We start from the raw sequence: 17,470 nt of genomic DNA on the forward strand, positions 1-17,470 counted from the left end.
CTTCAAGAAGCCTTTCGCTAAGACAGTTTTTGTGGAATTGGTAAAGTGATATTTGGAAGCCCATAGAGGGCTACGGTGAAAAAGGAAATATCCTCAGATGAAATATGGAAAGAAGCTCTCTGAGAAATTGCTTAGTGTTCTGTTAATTCATCTCACAGAATTACATCTGAATTTCGTGGATCTCTTTGCTAGCCTTATTTCTGTGGAATCTGAGAACAGATATTTCGGATCCCTTTGAAGACTATAGGGCCAAAGGAAGTATCCTCCGATAACAAAGAGAAAGAAGCTTTCTGAGAAACTTCTTTGTGTTCTGTGAAATCATCTCACAGTGCTACAGATTTCCCCTCAGGAAGCCTTTCGCTAAGAAAGTTCTTGTGGAATTGGCAAAGTGATATTTGGAAGCCCATAGAGGGCTACGGTGAAAAAGGAAATATCCTCAGATGAAATCTGGAAAGAAGCTTTCTGAGAAACTGCTCTGTGATGTGTGACTTCCACTCACAGAGTTACATCTGTATTTCGTGGATCTCTTTGCTAGCGTTATTTCTATGGAATCTGAGAACAGATATTTCGGATCCCTTTGAACACTATAGGGCCAAATGAAATATCCTCCGATAACAAAGAGAAAGAAGCTTTCTGAGAAACTTCTTTATGTTCTCTGAAATCATCTCACAGAGTTACAGCTTTCCCCTCAAGAAGCCTTTCGCTAAGACAGTTCTTGTGGAATTGGCAAAGTGATATTTGGAACCCCTAAAGGGCTACGGTGAAAAAGGAAATATCCTCAGATGAAATCTGGAAAGAAGCTTTCTCAGAAACTGCTCTGTGATGTGTGACTTGCTCTCACAGAGATACATCTGTATTTCGTGGATCTCTTTGCTAGCCTTATTTCTGTGGAATATGAGAACAGATATTTTGGATCCCTTTGAAGACTATAGGGCCAAAGGAAATATCCTCTGATAACAAAGAGAAAGAAGCTTTCTGAGAAACTTCTTTGTGTTCTGTGAAATCATCTCACAGAGTTACAGGTTTCCCCTCAAGAAGCCTTTCGCTAAGACAGCTCTTGTGGAATTGGCAAAGTGATATTTGGAAGCCCATAGAGGGACATGCTGAAAAAGGAAATATCCTCAGATGAAATCTGGAAAGAAGCTTACTGAGAAACAGCTCTGTGATGTTTGACTTCCACTCACTGATTTACATATGTATTTCGTGGTTCTCTTTGCTAGCCTTATTTCTGTGGAATCTGAGAACAGATATTTCGGATCCTTATGACGACTATAGGGCCAAAGGAAATATCCTCCGATAACAAAGAGAAAGAAGCTTTCTGAGAAACTTCTTTGTGTTCTGTGATATCATCTAACAGATTTATAGCTTTCCCCTCAAGTAGCCGTTCGGTAAGGCAGTTCTTGTGGATTTGGCAAAGTGACATTTGGAAGCCCATAGAGGGCTACGGTGAAAAAGGAAATATCCTCAGATGAAATCTGGAAAGACGCTTTCTGAGAAACTCCTCTGTGATGTGTGCCTTCCACTCACAGAATTACATCTGTATTTCGTGAATCTCTTTGCTAGCCTTATTTCTGTGGAATCTGAGAACAGATATTTCGGATCCCTTTGAAGACTATAGGGCCAAAGGAAATATCCTCCGATAACAAAGAGAAAGAAGCTTTCGGAGAAACTTCTTTGAATTCTGTGAAATCATCTCACAGAGTTAGAGCTTTCCCCTCATGAAGCCTTTCGCTAAGACAATTCTTGTGTAATTGGCAAATTGATATTTGGAAGCCCATAGAGGGCTAAGGTGAAAAAGGAAATATCCTCAGATGAAATCTGGAAAGAAGCTTTCTGAGAAACTGCTTAGTGTTCTGTTAATTCATCTCACAGAGTTACATCTGAATTTCGTGGAACTCTTTGCTAGCCTTAATTCTGTGGAATCTGAGAACAGATATTTCGGATCCCTTTGAAGACTATAGGGCCAAAGGAAATATCCTCCAATAACAAAGAGAAAGAAGCTTTCTGAGAAACTTCTTTGTGTTCTGTGAAATCATCTCCCAGAGTTACAGCTTTCCCCTCAAAAAGCCTTTCGTTAAGGCAGTTCTTGTAGAATTGGGAAAGTGATATTTGGAAGCCCTTAGAGGGCTATGGTGGAAAAGGAAATATCCTCAGATGAAATCTGGAAAGAAGCTTTCTGAGAAACTACTCTGTGATGTATGACTTGCACTCACAGAGTTACATCTGTATTTCGTGGATCTCTTTGCTAGCCTTATTTCTGTGGTATCTGAGAAAAGATATTTCGGATCCCTTTGAAGACTATAGGTCCAAAGGTAATATCCTCCGATAACAAAGAGAATGAAGCTTTCTGAGAAACTTCTTTGTGTTTTGTGAAATCATCTCACAGAGTTACAGCTTTCCCCTAAAGAAGCCTTTCTCAATGACAGTTCTTGTGGAATTGGCAAAGTGATATTTGGAAGCCCATAGAGGGGTATGGTGATAAAGGAAATATCCTCAGATGAAATGTGGAAAGAAGCTTTCTGAGACACTGCTTAATGTTCTGTTAATTCATCTCACAGAGTTACATCTGTATTTCTTGGATCTCTTTGCTAGCCTTATTTCTGTGGAATCTGAGAACAGATATTTCGGATCCCTTTGAAGACTACAGGGCCAAAGGAAATATCCTCCGTTAACAAAGAGAAAGAAGCTCTCTGAGAAACTTCCTTGTGTTCTGTGAAATCATCTCAAAGAGTTACAGCTTTCTCCTCAAGAAGCCTTTCGCTAAGACAATTCTTGTGGAATTGGCAAAGTGATATTTGGAAGTCCATAGAGGTCTATGGTGAAAAAGAAATATCCTCAGATGAAATCTGGAAAGAAGCTTTCTGAGAAATTGCTCTGTGATGTGTGACTTGCACTCACAGAGTTACATCTGTATTTCGTGGATCTCTTTGCTAGCCTTATTTCTGTGGAATCTGAGAACAGATATTTCGGATCCCTTTGAAGACTATAGGGCCAAAGGAAATATCCTCCGATAACAAAGAGAAAGAAGCTTTCTGAGAAACTTCTTTGTGTTCTCTGAAATCATCTCACAGAGTTAGAGCTTTCCCCTCAAGAAGCCTTTCGCTAAGTAAGTTCTTGTGGAATTGGCAAAGTGATATTTGGAAGCCCATAGAGGGCTACGGTGAAAAAGGAAATATCCTCAGATGATATCTGGAAACAAGCTTTCTGTGAAACTGCTCTGTGATGTGTGACTTGCTCTCACAGAGTTACATCTGTATTTCGTGGATGTCTTTGCTAGCCTCATTTCTGTGGAGTCTGAGAACAGATATTTCGGATCCCTTTCAAAACTATAGGGCCAAAGGAAATATCCTCCGATAACAAAGAGAATGAAGTTTTCTGAGAAACTTCTTTGTGTTCTGTGAAATCATCTCACAGAGTTACAGCTTTCCCCTCAAAAAGCCTTTCGGTAAGGCAGTTCTTGTGGAATTGGCAAAGTGATATTTGGAAGCCCATAGAGGGCTATGGTGAAAAAGGAAATATCCCCAGATGAAATCTGGAAAGAAGCTTTCTGAGAAACTGCTCTGTGATGTGTGACTTGCACTCACAGAGTTACATCTGTATTTCGTGGATCTCTTTGCTAGCCTTATTTCTGTGGAATCTGAGAACAGATATTTCGGATCCCTTTGAAGACTATAGGGCCAAAGGAAATATCCTCCGATAACAAAGAGAAAGAAGCTTTCTGAAAAGCTTCTTGGTGTTCTGTGAAATCATCTCACAGAGTTACACCTTTCCCCTAAAGGAGACTTTCGGTAAGGCAGTTCTTGTGGAGTTGGCAAAGTGATATTTGGAAGCCCATAGAGGGCTATGGTGAAAAGGGAAATATCCTCAGATGAAATCTGGAAAGAAGATTTTTGAGAAACACCTCTGTGATGTGTGACTTCCACTCACAGAGTTATATCTGTATTTCGTGAATCTCTTTGCTAGCCTTATTTCTGTGGAATCTGAGAACAGATATTTCGGATCCCTTTGAAGACTATAGGGCCAAAAAATATCCTCCGATAACAAAGAGAAGGAAGCTTTCTGAGAAACTTCTTTGTGTTCTGTGAAATCATCTCACAGAGTTAGAGCTTTCCCCTCAAGAAGACTTTCGCTAAGACAATTCTTGTGGAATTGTCAAAGTGATATTTGGAAGCCCATAGAGGGCTATGGTGAAAAAGGAAATATCCTCAGATGAAATATGGAAAGAAGCTTTCTGAGAAACTGCTTAGTGTTCTGTTAATTCATCTCACAAAATTACATCTGAATTTCGTGGATCTCTTTGCTAGCCTTATTTCTGTGGAATCTGAGAACAGATATTTCGGATCCCTTTGAAGACTATAGGGCCAAAGGAAATATCCTCCGATAACAAAGAGAAAGAAGCTTTCTGAGAAACTTCTTTGTGTTCTGTGAAATCATCTCACAGTGTTACAGATTTCCCCTCAGGAAGCCTTTCGCTAAGAAAGTTCTTGTGGAATTGGCAAAGTGATATTTGGAAGCCCATAGAGGGGTACGGTGAAAAAGGAAATATCCTCAGATGAAATCTGGAAAGAAGCTTTCTGAGAAACTGCTCTGTGATGTGTGACTTCCACTCAAAGAGTTACATCTGTATTTCGTGGATCTCTTTGCTAGCGTTATTTCTCTGGAATCTGAGAACAGATATTTCGGATCCCTTTAAAGACTATAGGGCCAAAGGAAATATCCTCCGATAACAAAGAGAAAGAAGCTTTCTGAGAAACTTCTTTATGTTCTCTGAAATCATCTCACAGAGTTACAGCTTTCCCCTCAAGAAGCCTTTCGCTAAGACAGTTCTTGTGGAATTGGCAAAGTGATATTTGGAAACCCTAAAGGGCTACGGTGAAAAAGGAAATATCCTCAGATGAAATCTGGAAAGAAGTTTTCTGAGAAACTGCTCTGTGATGTGTGACTTGCTCTCACAGAGATACATCTGTATTTCGTGGATCAATTTGCTAGCCTTATTTCTGTGGAATCTGAGAACAGATATTTCGGATCCCTTTGAAGACTATAGGGCCAAAGGAAATATCCTCCGATAACAAAGAGAAAGAAGCTTTCTGAGAAACTTCTTTGTGTTCTGTGAAATCATCTCACAGAGTTACAGCTTTCCCCTCAAAAAGCCTTTCGGTAAGGCAGTTCTTGTGGAATTGGCAAAGTGATATCTGGAAGCCCATAGAGGGCTATGGTGAAAAAGGAAATATCCCCAGATGAAATCTGGAAAGAAGCTTTCTGAGAAACTGCTCTGTGATGTGTGACTTGCACTCACAGAGTTACATCTGTATTTCGTGAATCTCTTTGCTACCCTTATTTCTGTGGAATCTGAGAACAGATATTTCGGATCCCTTTGAAGACTATAGGGCCAAAGGAAATATCCTCCGATAACAAAGAGAAAGAAGCTTTCTGAAAAGCTTCTTGGTGTTCTGTGAAATCATCTCACAGAGTTACACCTTTCCCCTAAAGGAGACTTTCGGTAAGGCAGTTCTTGTGGAGTTGGAAAAGTGATATTTGGAAGCCCATAGAGGGCTATGGTGAAAAGGGAAATATCCTCAGATGAAATCTGGAAAGAAGCTTTCTGAGAAACACCTCTGTGATGTGTGACTTCCACTCACAGAGTTATATCTGTATTTCGTGAATCTCTTTGCTAGCCTTATTTCTGTGGAATCTGAGAACAGATATTTCGGATCCCTTTGAAGACTATAGGGCCAAAAAATATCCTCCGATAACAAAGAGAAGGAAGCTTTCTGAGAAACTTCTTTGTGTTCTGTGAAATCATCTCACAGAGTTAGAGCTTTCCCCTCAAGAAGCCTTTCGCTAAGACAATTCTTGTGGAATTGTCAAAGTGATATTTGGAAGCCCATAGAGGGCTATGGTGAAAAAGGAAATATCCTCAGATGAAATCTGGAAAGAAGCTTTCTGAGAAACTGCTTAGTGTTCTGTTAATTCATCTCACAGTGTTACATCTGAATTTCGTGGATCTCTTTGCTAGCCTTCTTTCTGTGGAATCTGAGAACAGATATATCGGATCCCTTTGAAGACTATAGGGCCAAAGGAAATATCCTCCGATAACAAAGAGAAAGAAGCTTTCTGAGAAACTTCTTTGTGTTCCGTGAAATCATCTCACAGAGTTACAGCTATCCCGTGAAGAAGCCTTTCGCTAAGACAGTTCTTGTGGAATTGGCAAAGTGATATTTGGAAGCCCATAGAGGGCTATGGTGAAAAAGGAAATATCCTCAGATCAAATCTGGAAAGAAGCTTTCTGAGAAACTGCTCCGTGATGTGTGACTTCCACTCACAGAGTTACATCTGTATTTCATGGATCTCTTTGGTAGTCTTATTTCTGTGGAATCCGAGAACAGATATTTGGGATCCCTTTGAAGACTATAGGGCAAAAGGAAATATCCTCCGATAACAAAGGGAAAGATGCTTTCTGAGAAACTTCTTTGTGTTCTCTGAAATCATCTCACAGAGTTACAGCTTTCCCCTCAAAAAGCCTTTCGGTAAGGCAGTTCTTGTGGAATTGGCAAAGTGATAGTTGGAAGCCCATAGTGGGCTATGGTGAAAAAGGAAATATCCTCAGATGAAATCTGGAAAGAAGCTTTCTGAGAAACTGCTCTGTGATGTGTGACTTGCACTCACAGAGTTACATCTGTATTTCGTGGATCTCTTTGTTAGCCTTATTTCTGTGGAATCTGAGAACAGATATTTCGGATCCCTTTGAATACTATAGGGCCAAAGGAAATATCCTCCGATAACAAAGAGAAAGAAGCTTTCTGAGAAACTTCTTTGTGTTCTGTGAAATCATCTCACAGAGTTACACATTTCCCCTCAAGAAGACTTTCGCAAAGACAGTTCTTGTGGAATTGGCAAAGTGATATTTGGAAGCCCATAGAGGGCTAGGGTGAAAAAGGAAATATCCTCAGATGAAATCTGGAAAGAAGCTTTCTGAGAAACTGCTTAGTGTTCTGTTAATTCATCTCACAGAGTTACATCTGAATTTCGTGGATCTCTTTGCTAGCCTTATTTCTGTGGAATCCGAGAACAGATATTTGGGATCCCTTTGAAGACTATAGGGCCAAAGTAAATATCCTCCGATAAAAAAGAGAACGAAGCTTTCTGAGAAACTTCTTCGTGTTCTGTGAAATCATCTCACAGAGTTACAGCTTTCCCCTCAAGAAGCCTTTCGCTAAGACAGTTCTTGTGGAATTGGTAAAGTGATATTTGGAAGCCCATAGAGGGCTACGGTGAAAAAGAAAATATCCTCAGATGAAATCTGGAAAGAAGCTTTCTGAGAAACTGCTTAGTTTTCTGTTAATTCATCTCACAGAATTACATCTGAATTTCGTGGATCTCTTTGCTAGTCTTATTTCTGTGGAATCTGAGAACAGATACTTCGGATCCCTTTGAAGACTCTAGGGCCAAAGGAAATATCCTCCGATAACAAAGACAATGAAGCTTTCTGGGAAACTTCTTTGTGTTCTGTGAAATCATCTCACAGAGTTACAGCTTTCCCCTCAAGAAGCCTTTCGCTAAGACAGTTCTTGTGGAATTGGCAAAGTGATATTTGGAAGCCCATAGAGGGCTATGGTGAAAAAGGAAATATCCTCAGATGAAATCTGGAAAGAAGCTTCCTGAGAAACTGCTCTGTGATGTGTGACTTGCACTCACAGAGTTACATCTGTTCTTCGTGGATCTCTTTCCTAGCCTTTTTTCTGTGGAATCTGAGAACAGATTTCGGATCCCTTTGAAGACTATAGGGCCAAAGGAAATATCCTCCGATAACAAATAGAAAGAAGCTTTCTGAGAAACTTCTTTGTGTTCTGTGAAATTGTCTCACAGAGTTACAGCTTTCCCTTCAAGAAGCCTTTCGCTAAGCCAATTCTTGTGGAATTGGTAAAGTGATATTTGGAAGCCCATAGTGGGCTATGGTGATAAAGGAAATATCCTCACATGAAATCTGGAAAGAAGTTTTCTGAGAAACTGCTTAATGTTCTGTTAATTCATCTCACAGAGTTATATCTGTATTTCTTCGATCTCTTTGCTAGCATTATTTCTGTGGAATCTGAGAACAGATATTTCGAATCCCTTTGAAGACTTTAGGGCCAAAGGAAATATCCTCCGATAACAAACAGAAAGAAGCTTTCTGAGAAACTTCTTTGTGTTCTGTGAAATCATCTCACAGAGTTACGGCTTTCCTCTCAAGAAGCCTTTCGCTAAGACAGTTCTTGTGAAATTGGCAAAGTGATATTTGGAAGCCCATAGAGGGATATGGTAAAACAGGAAATATCCTCAGATGATACCTGGAAAGAAGCTTTCTGAGAAACTGCTCTCAGATGTGTGACTTGCACTCACAGAGTTACATCTGTATTTCGTGAATCTCTTTGCTAGCCTTATTTCTGTGGAATCTGAGAACAGATATTTCGGATCCCTTTGAAGACTACAGGGCCAAAGGAAATATCCTCCGATAACAAAGAGAAAGAAGCTTTCTGAGAAACTTCTTTGTGTTCTGTGAAATAATCTCACAGAGTTACAGCTTTCCCCTCAAGAAGCCTTTCGCTAAAAAGTGCTTGTGGAATTGGCAAAGTGATATTTGGAAGCCCATAGAGGGCTAGGTTGAAAAAGGAAATATCCTCAGATGAAATCTGGAAAGAAGCTTTCTGAGAAACTGCTGTGTGATGTGTGACTTCCCCTCAGAGAGTTACATTTGTATTTCGTGGATCTCTTTGCTAGCCTTATTTCTGTGGAATCTGAGAACAGATATTTCGGATCCCTTTGAAGACTAAGGGGCCAAAGGAAATAACCTCCGATAACAAAGAGAAAGAAGCTTTCTGAAAAACTTTTTTGTGTTCTGTGAAATCATCTCACAGAGTTACAGCTTTCGCCTCAAGAAGCCTTTCGCTAAGATAGTTCTTGTGGAATTGGCAAAGTGATATTTGGAAACCCATAGAGGGCTATGGTGAAAAAGTAAATATCCTGAGATGAAATCTGGAAAGAAGCTTTCTGAGAAACTGCTTAGTGTTCTGTTAATTCGTCTTACGGAGTTACATCTTTATTTCGTGGATCTCTTTGCTAGCCTGATTTCTGTGGAATCTGAGAACAGATATTTCGGTTCCCTCTGAAGACTTTAGGGCCAAAGGAAATATCCTTCGATAACAAAGAGAAAGAAGATTTCTGAGAAACTTCTTTGTGTTTTGTGAAGTCATCTCACAGAGTTACAGCTTTCCTCTCAAGAAGCCTTTCGCTAAGACAGTTCTTCTGGAATTGGCAAAGTGATATTTGGAAGCCCACAGAGGACTGTGGTGAAAAAGGAAATATCATAAGATGAAATCTGGAAAAAAGCTTTCTGAGAAACTGCTCTGTGATGTGTGACTTCCACTCACAGAGTTACATCTGTATTTCGTGGATCTCTTTGCTAGCCTTTTTTCTGTGGAATCTGAGAACAGATACTTCGGATCCCTTTGAAGACTATAGTGCCAAAGGAAATATCCTCCGATAACAAAGAGAAAGAAGCTTTCTGAGAAACTTCTTTGTGTTCTGTGAAATCATCTCAAAGAGTTACAGCTTTCCCCTCAAGGAGCCTTTCGCTAAGACAGTTCTTGTGGAATTGGCAAAGTGATATTTGGAAGCCCATAGAGGGCTAGGGTGAAAAAGGAAATAACCACAGATGAAATCTAGAAAGAAGCTTTCTGAGAAAGTGCTCTGTGATGCGTGACATGTACTCACAGAGTTACATCTGTATTTCGTGGATCTCTTTGCTAGCCTTATGTCTGTGGAATCTGAGAACAGATATTTCGGATCTCTTTGAAGTCTATAGGGCCAAAGGAAATATCCTCCGATAACAAAGAGAAAGAAGCTTTCTGAGAAACTTCTTTGTGTTCTGTGAAATCATCTCACAGAATTACAGCTTTCCCCTCAAGAAGCCTTTCGCTAAGACAGTTCTTGTGGAATTGGCAAAGTGATATTTGGAAGCCCATAGAGGGCTACGGTGAAAAAGGAAATATCCTCAGATGAAATCTGGAAAGAAGCTTTCTGAGAAACTGCTCTGTGATGTGTGACTTGCACTAACAGAGTTACATCTGTATTTCGTGAATCTCTTTGCTAACCTTATTTCCGTGGAATCTGAGAACAGAGATTTCGGATCCCTTTGAAGAATATAGGGCCTAGGGATATATCCTCTGAAAACAAAGAGAAAGAAGCTTTCTGATTAACTTCTTTGTGTTCTGTGAAAACATCTCACGGAGTTAAAGCTTTCCCCTCAAGTAGCCTTTCGCTAAGACAGTTCTTGTGGAATTGGCAAAGTGATATTTGGAAGACCCTAGAGGGCTATGGTGAAAAAGGAAATATCCTCAGACAAAATCTGGAAAGAAGCTTTCTGAGAAAATGCTGTGTGATGTGTGACTTCCACTCACAGAGTTACTTCTGTATTTCGTGGATCTCTTTGCTAGCCTTATTTCTGTGGAATATCAGAACAGATTTTTCGGATCCCTTTGAAGACTATAGGGGCAAAGGAAATATCCTCCGATAGCAAAGAGAAAGAAGCTTTCTGAGAAACTTCTTTGTGTTCTGTGAAATCATCTCACAGAGTTACAGCTTTCCCCTCAAGAAGCCTTTCGCTAAGACATTTCTTGTGGAATTGGCAAAGTGATATTTGGAAGCCCATAGAGTACTATGGTGGAAAAGGAAATATCCTCAGATGAAATATGGAAAGAAGCTTTCTGAGAAACTGCTCTGTGATGTGTGACTTGCACTCACAGAGTTACATCTGTATTTCGTGGATCTCTTTGCTAGCCTTATTTCTGTGGAATCTGAGAACAGATATTTCGGATCCCTTTGAAGACTATAGGGCCAAAGGAAATATCCTCCGATAACAAAGAGAAAGAAGCTTTCTGAGAAACTTCTTTGTGTTCTGTGAAATCATCTCACAGAGTTACAGCTTTCCGCTCAAGAAGCCTTTCGCTAAGACAATTCTTGTTGAATTGACAAAGTGATATTTGGAAGCCCATAGAGGGCTACGGTGAAAAAGGAAATATCCTCAGATGAAATCTGGAAAGAAGCTTTCTGAGAAACTGCTCTGATGTGTGACTTGCACTCACAGAGTTACATCTGTATTTCGTGGATCTCTTTGCTAGCCTTATTTCTGTGGAATCTGAGAACAGATATTTCGGATCCCTTTGAAGACTATAGGGCCAAAGGAAATATCCTCCGATAACAAAGAGAAAGAAGTTTTCTAAGAAACTTCTTTGTGTTCTGTGAAATCATCTCACAGAGTTACAGCTTTAGGCTCAAGAAGCCTTTCGCTAAGACAGTTCTTGTGGAACTGGCAAAGTGATATTTGAAAGCCCCTAGAGGGCTATGGTGAAAAAGGAAATATCCTCGGATGAAATCTGGAAAGAAGCTTTCTGAGAAACTTCTTAGTGTTCTGTTAATTCATCTCACAGAGTTACATCTGTATTTCGTGGATCTCTTCGCTAGCCTTATTTCTGTGGAATCTGAGAACAGATATTTCGGATCACTTTGAAGACTATATGGCCAAAGGAAATATCCTCCGATAAGAAACAGAAAGAAGCTTTCTGAGAAACTTCTTTGTGTTTTGTGAAATAATCTCACAGAGTTACAGCTTTCCCTTCAAGAAGCCTTTCGGTAAGGCAGTTCTTGTGGAATTGGAAAAGTGATATTTGGAAGCACATAGAGGGCTATGGTGAAAAGGAAATATCCTCTGATGAAACCTGGAAAGAAGCTTCCTGAGAAACTGCTCTGTGATGTGTGACTTGCACTCACAGAGTTACATCTGTAATTCGTGGATCTCTTTGCTAGCCTTATTTCTGTGGAATCTGAGAAAAGATATTTCGGAGCCCTTTGAAGACTATAGGGCAAATGGAAATATCCTCCGATAACAAAGGGAAAGATGCTTTCTGAGAAACTTCTTTGTGTTCTCTGAAATCATCTCACAGAGTTACAGCTTTCCCCTCAAAAAGCCTTTCGGTAAGGCAGTTCTTGTGGAATTGGCAAAGTGATAGTTGGAAGCCCATAGTGGGCTATGGTGAAAAAGGAAATATCCTCAGATGAAATCTGGAAAGAAGCTTTCTGAGAAACTGCTCTGTGATGTGTGACTTGCACTCACAGAGTTACATCTGTATTTCGTGGATCTCTTTGTTAGCCTTATTTCTGTGGAATCTGAGAACAGATATTTCGGATCCCTTTGAATACTATAGGGCCAAAGGAAATATCCTCCGATAACAAAGAGAAAGAAGCTTTCTGAGAAACTTCTTTGTGTTCTGTGAAATCATCTCACAGAGTTACACATTTCCCCTCAAGAAGACTTTCGCAAAGACAGTTCTTGTGGAATTGGCAAAGTGATATTTGGAAGCCCATAGAGGGCTAGGGTGAAAAAAGAAATATCCTCAGATGAAATCTGGAAAGAAGCTTTCTGAGAAACTGCTCTGTGATGTGTGACTTGCACTCACAGAGTTACATCTGTATTTCGTGGATCTCTTTGCTAGCCTTATTTCTGTGGAATCTGAGAACAGATATTTCGGATCCCTTTGAAGACTATAGGGCCAAAGGAAATATCCTCCGATAACAAAGAGAAAGAAGCTTTCTGAGAAACTTCTTTGTGTTCTGTGAAATCATCTCACAGAGTTACAGCTTTCCCCTCAAGAAGCCTTTCAGTAAGGCAGTTCTTATGGATTGTTCAAAGTGATATGTGGAAGCCCATAGAGGGCTATGGTGAAAAAGGAAATATCCTCAGATGAAATCTGGAAATAAGCTTTCTGAGAAACTCCTCTGTGATGTGTGACTTCCACTCACAGAGTTACATCTGTATTTCTTGAATCTCTTTGCTAGCCTTATTTCTGTGGAATCTGAGAACAGATATTTAGGATCCCTTTGAAGGCTATAGGGCCAAAGGAAATATCCTCCGATAACAAAGAGAAAGAAGCTTTCTGAGAAACTTCTTTGTGTTCTGTGAAATCATCTCACTGAGTTAGAGCTTTCCCCTCAAGAAGCTTTTCGCTAAGACAACTCTTGTGGAATTGGCAAAGTGATATTTTTAAGCCCATAGGGGGCAATGGTGAAAAAGGAAATATCCTCAGATGAAATCTGGAAAGAAGCTTTCTGAGAAACTGCTCTGTGATGTGTGACTTCCACTCACAGAGTTACATCTGTATTTCGTGGATCTCTTTGCTAGCCTTATTTCTGTGGAATCTGGTAACAGATATTTCGGATCCCTTTGAAGACTATAGGGCCAAAGGAAATATCCTCCAATAACAAAGAGAAAGAAGCTTTCTGAGAAGCTTCTTTGTGTTCTGTGAAATCATGTCACAGAGTTACACCTTTCCCCTAAAGGAGCCTTTCGGTAAGGCAGTTCTTGTGGAGTTGGCAAAGTGATATTTGGAAGCCCACAGAGGGCTATGGTGAAAAAAGAAATATCCACAGATGAAATCTGGAAAGAAGCTTTCTGAAAAACTACTCTATGATGTGTGACTTCCACTCACAGAGTTACATCTGTATTTCTGGATCTCTTTGCTAGCCTTATTTCTGTGGAATCTGAGAACAGATATTTCGGATCCCTTTAAAGACTATAGGGCCAAAGGAAATATCCTCCGATAACAAAGAGAAAGTAGCTTTCTGAGAAACTTCTTTGTGTTCTGTGAAATCATCTCACAGAATTACAGCTTTCCCCTCAAGAAGCCTTTCGCTAAGACAGCTCTTGTGGAATTGGCAAAGTGATATTTGGAAGCCCATAGAGGGCTATGGTGAAAAAGGAAATATCCTCAGATGAAATCTGGAAAGAAGCTTACTGAGAAACTGCTCTGTGATGTTTGACTTGCACTCACAGAGTTACATATGTATTTCTTGGATCTCTTTGCTAGCCTTATTTCTGTGGAATCTGAGAACAGATATTTCGGATCCCTTTGAAGACTATAGGGCCAAAGGAAATATCCTCTGATAACAAAGAGAAAGAAGCTTTCTGAGAAACTTCTTTGTGTTCTGTGAAATCATCTCACAGAGTTACAGCTTTCCCCTCAAGAAGCCTTTCGGTAAGGCAGTTCTTGTGGAATTGGCAAAGTGATATTTGGAAGCCCATAGAGGGCTATGCTGAAAAAGAAAATATCCTCAGATGAAATCTGGAAAGAAGCTTTCTGAGAAACTGCTTAGTGTTCTGTTAATTCATCTCACAGAGTTACATCTGAATTTCGTGGATGTCTTTGCTAGCCTTATTTCTGTGGAATCCGAGAACAGATATTTGGGATCCCTTTGAAGACTATAGGGCCAAAGGAAATATCCTCCGATAAAAAAGAGAACGAAGCTTTCTGAGAAACTTCTTTGTGTTCTGTGAAATCATCTCACAGAGTTACAGCTTTCCCCTCAAGAAGCCTTTCGCTAATACAGTTCTTGTGGAATTGGTAAAGTGATATTTGGAAGCCCATAGAGGGCTACGGTGAAAAAGGAAATATCCTCAGATGAAATCTGGAAAGAAGCTTTCTGAGAAACTGCTTAGTTTTCTGTTAATTCATCTCACAGAATTACATCTGAATTTCGTGGATCTCTTTGCTAGCCTTATTTCTGTGGAATCTGAGAACAGATATTTCGGATCCCGTTGAGGACTATAGGGCCAAAGGAAATATCCTCCGATAACAAAGAGAAAGAAGCTTTCTGAGAAACTACTTTGTGTTCTGTGAAATCATCTCACAGAGTTACGGCTTTCCTCTCAAGAAGCCTTTCGCTAAGACAGTTCTTGTGAAATTGGCAAAGTGATATTTGGAAGCCCATAGAGGGATATGGTAAAACAGGAAATATCCTCAGATGATACCTGGAAAGAAGCTTTCTGAGAAACTGCTCTCAGATGTGTGACTTGCACTCACAGAGTTACATCTGTATTTCGTGAATCTCTTTGCTAGCCTTATTTCTGTGGAATCTGAGAACAGATATTTCGGATCCCTTTGTAGACTACAGGGCCAAAGGAAATATCCTCCGATAACAAAGAGAAAGAAGCTTTCTGAGAAACTTCTTTGTGTTCTGTGAAATCATCTCACAGAGTTACAGCTTTCCCCTCAAGAAGCCTTTCGCTAAAAAGTTCTTGTGGAATTGGCAAAGTGATATTTGGAAGCCCATAGAGGGCTAGGGTGAAAAAGGAAATATCCTCAGATGAAATCTGGAAAGAAGCTTTCTGAGAAACTGCTGTGTGATGTGTGACTTCCCCTCAGAGAGTTACATCTGTATTTTGTGGATCTCTTTGCTAGCCTTATTTCTGTGGAATCTGAGAACAGATATTTCGGATCCCTTTGAAGACTAAGGGGCCAAAGGAAATAACCTCCGATAACAAAGAGAAAGAAGCTTTCTGAAAAACTTTTTTGTGTTCTGTGAAATCATCTCACAGAGTTACAGCTTTCCCCTCAAGAAGCCTTTCGCTAAGATAGTTCTTGTGGAATTGGCAAAGTGATATTTGGAAACCCATAGAGGGCTCTGGTGAAAAAGTAAATATCCTGAGATGAAATCTGGAAAGAAGCTTTCTGAGAAACTGCTTAGTGTTCTGTTAATTCGTCTCACGGAGTTACATCTGTATTTCGTGGATCTCTTTGCTAGCCTGATTTCTGTGGAATCTGAGAACAGATATTTCAGATCCCTCTGAAGACTTTAGGGCCAAAGGAAATATCCTTCGATAACAAAGAGAAAGAAGATTTCTGAGAAACTTCTTTGTGTTTTGTGAAGTCATCTCACAGAGTTACAGCTTTCCTCTCAAGAAGCCTTTCGCTAAGACAGTTCTTCTGGAATTGGCAAAGTGATATTTGGAAGCCCACAGAGGACAGTGGTGAAAAAGGAAATATCATAAGATGAAATCTGGAAAAAAGCTTTCTGAGAAACTGCTCTGTGATGTGTGACTTCCACTCACAGAGTTACATCTGTATTTCGTGGATCTCTTTGCTAGCCTTATTTCTGTGGAATCTGAGAACAGATACTTCGGATCCCTTTGAAGACTATAGTGCCAAAGGAAATATCCTCCGATAACAAAGAGAAAGAAGCTTTCTGAGAAACTTCTTTGTGTTCTGTGACATCATCTCACAGAGTTACAGCTTTCCCCTCAGGAAGCCTTTCGCTAAGACTATTCTTGTGGAATTGACAAAGTGATATTTGGAAGCCCATAGAGGGCTATGGTGAAAAAGGAAAAATACTCAGATGAAATCTGGAAAGAAGCTTTCTGAGAAACTGCTCTGTGATGTGTGACTTGCACTCACAGAGTTACATCTGTATTTAGTGGATCTCTTTACTAGCCTTATTTCTGTGGATTCTGAAAACAGATATTTCGGATCCCTTTGAACACTATAGGGCCAAAGGAAATATCCTCCGATAACAAAGAGAAAGAAGCTTTCTGTGGAACTTCTTTGTGTTCTGTGAAATCATCTCACAGAGTTACAGCTTTCCCCTCAAGGAGCCTTTCGCTAAGACAGTTCTTGTGGAATTGGCAAAGTGATATTTGGAAGCCCATAGAGGGCTAGGGTGAAAAAGGAAATAACCACAGATGAAATCTAGAAAGAAGCTTTCTGAGAAAGTGCTCTGTGATGCGTGACTTGCACTCACAGAGTTACATCTGTATTTCGTGGATCTCTTTGCTAGCCTTATGTCTGTGGAATCTGAGAACAGATATTTCGGATCTCTTTGAAGTCTATAGGGCCAAAGGAAATATCCTCCGATAACAAAGAGAAAGAAGCTTTCTGAGAAACTTCTTTGTGTTCTGTGAAATCATCTCACAGAATTACAGCTTTCCCCTCAAGAAGCCTTTCGCTAAGACAGTTCTTGTGGAATTGGCAAAGTGATATTTGGAAGCCCATAGAGGGCTACGGTGAAAAAGGAAATATCCTCAGATGAAATCTGGAAAGAAGCTTTCTGAGAAACTGCTCTGTGATGTGTGACTTGCACTAACAGAGTTACATCTGTATTTCGTGGATCTCTTTGCTAGCCTTATTTCCGTGGAATCTGAGAACAGAGATTTCGGATCCCTTTGAAGAATATAGGGCCTAGGGATATATCCTCTGAAAACAAAGAGAAAGAAGCTTTCTGATTAACTTCTTTGTGTTCTGTGAAATCATCTCACAGAGTTACAGCTTTCCCTTCAAGAAGCTTTTCGCTAAGACAATTCTTGTGGAATAGGCAAAGTGTTATTTGGAAGCCCATAGAGTACTATGGTGGAAAAGGAAATATCCTCAGATGAAACCTGGAAAGAAGCTTTCTGAGAAACTGCTTAGTGTTCTGTTATTTCATCTCACAGAGTTACATCTGTATTTCGTGGATCTCTTTGCTAGCCTTATTTCTGTGGAATCTGAGAACAGATATTTCGGATCCCTTTGAAGACTATAGGGCCAAAGGAAATATCCTCCGATAACAAAGAGAAAGAAGCTTTCTGAGAAACTTCTTTGTGTTCTGTGAAATAATCTCACAGAGTTAC

The sequence above is a fragment of the Macaca mulatta genome, chromosome 2 (assembly GCF_049350105.2).
Source record: "Macaca mulatta isolate MMU2019108-1 chromosome 2, T2T-MMU8v2.0, whole genome shotgun sequence".
Classification (NCBI taxonomy): Eukaryota; Metazoa; Chordata; class Mammalia; order Primates; family Cercopithecidae; genus Macaca; species Macaca mulatta.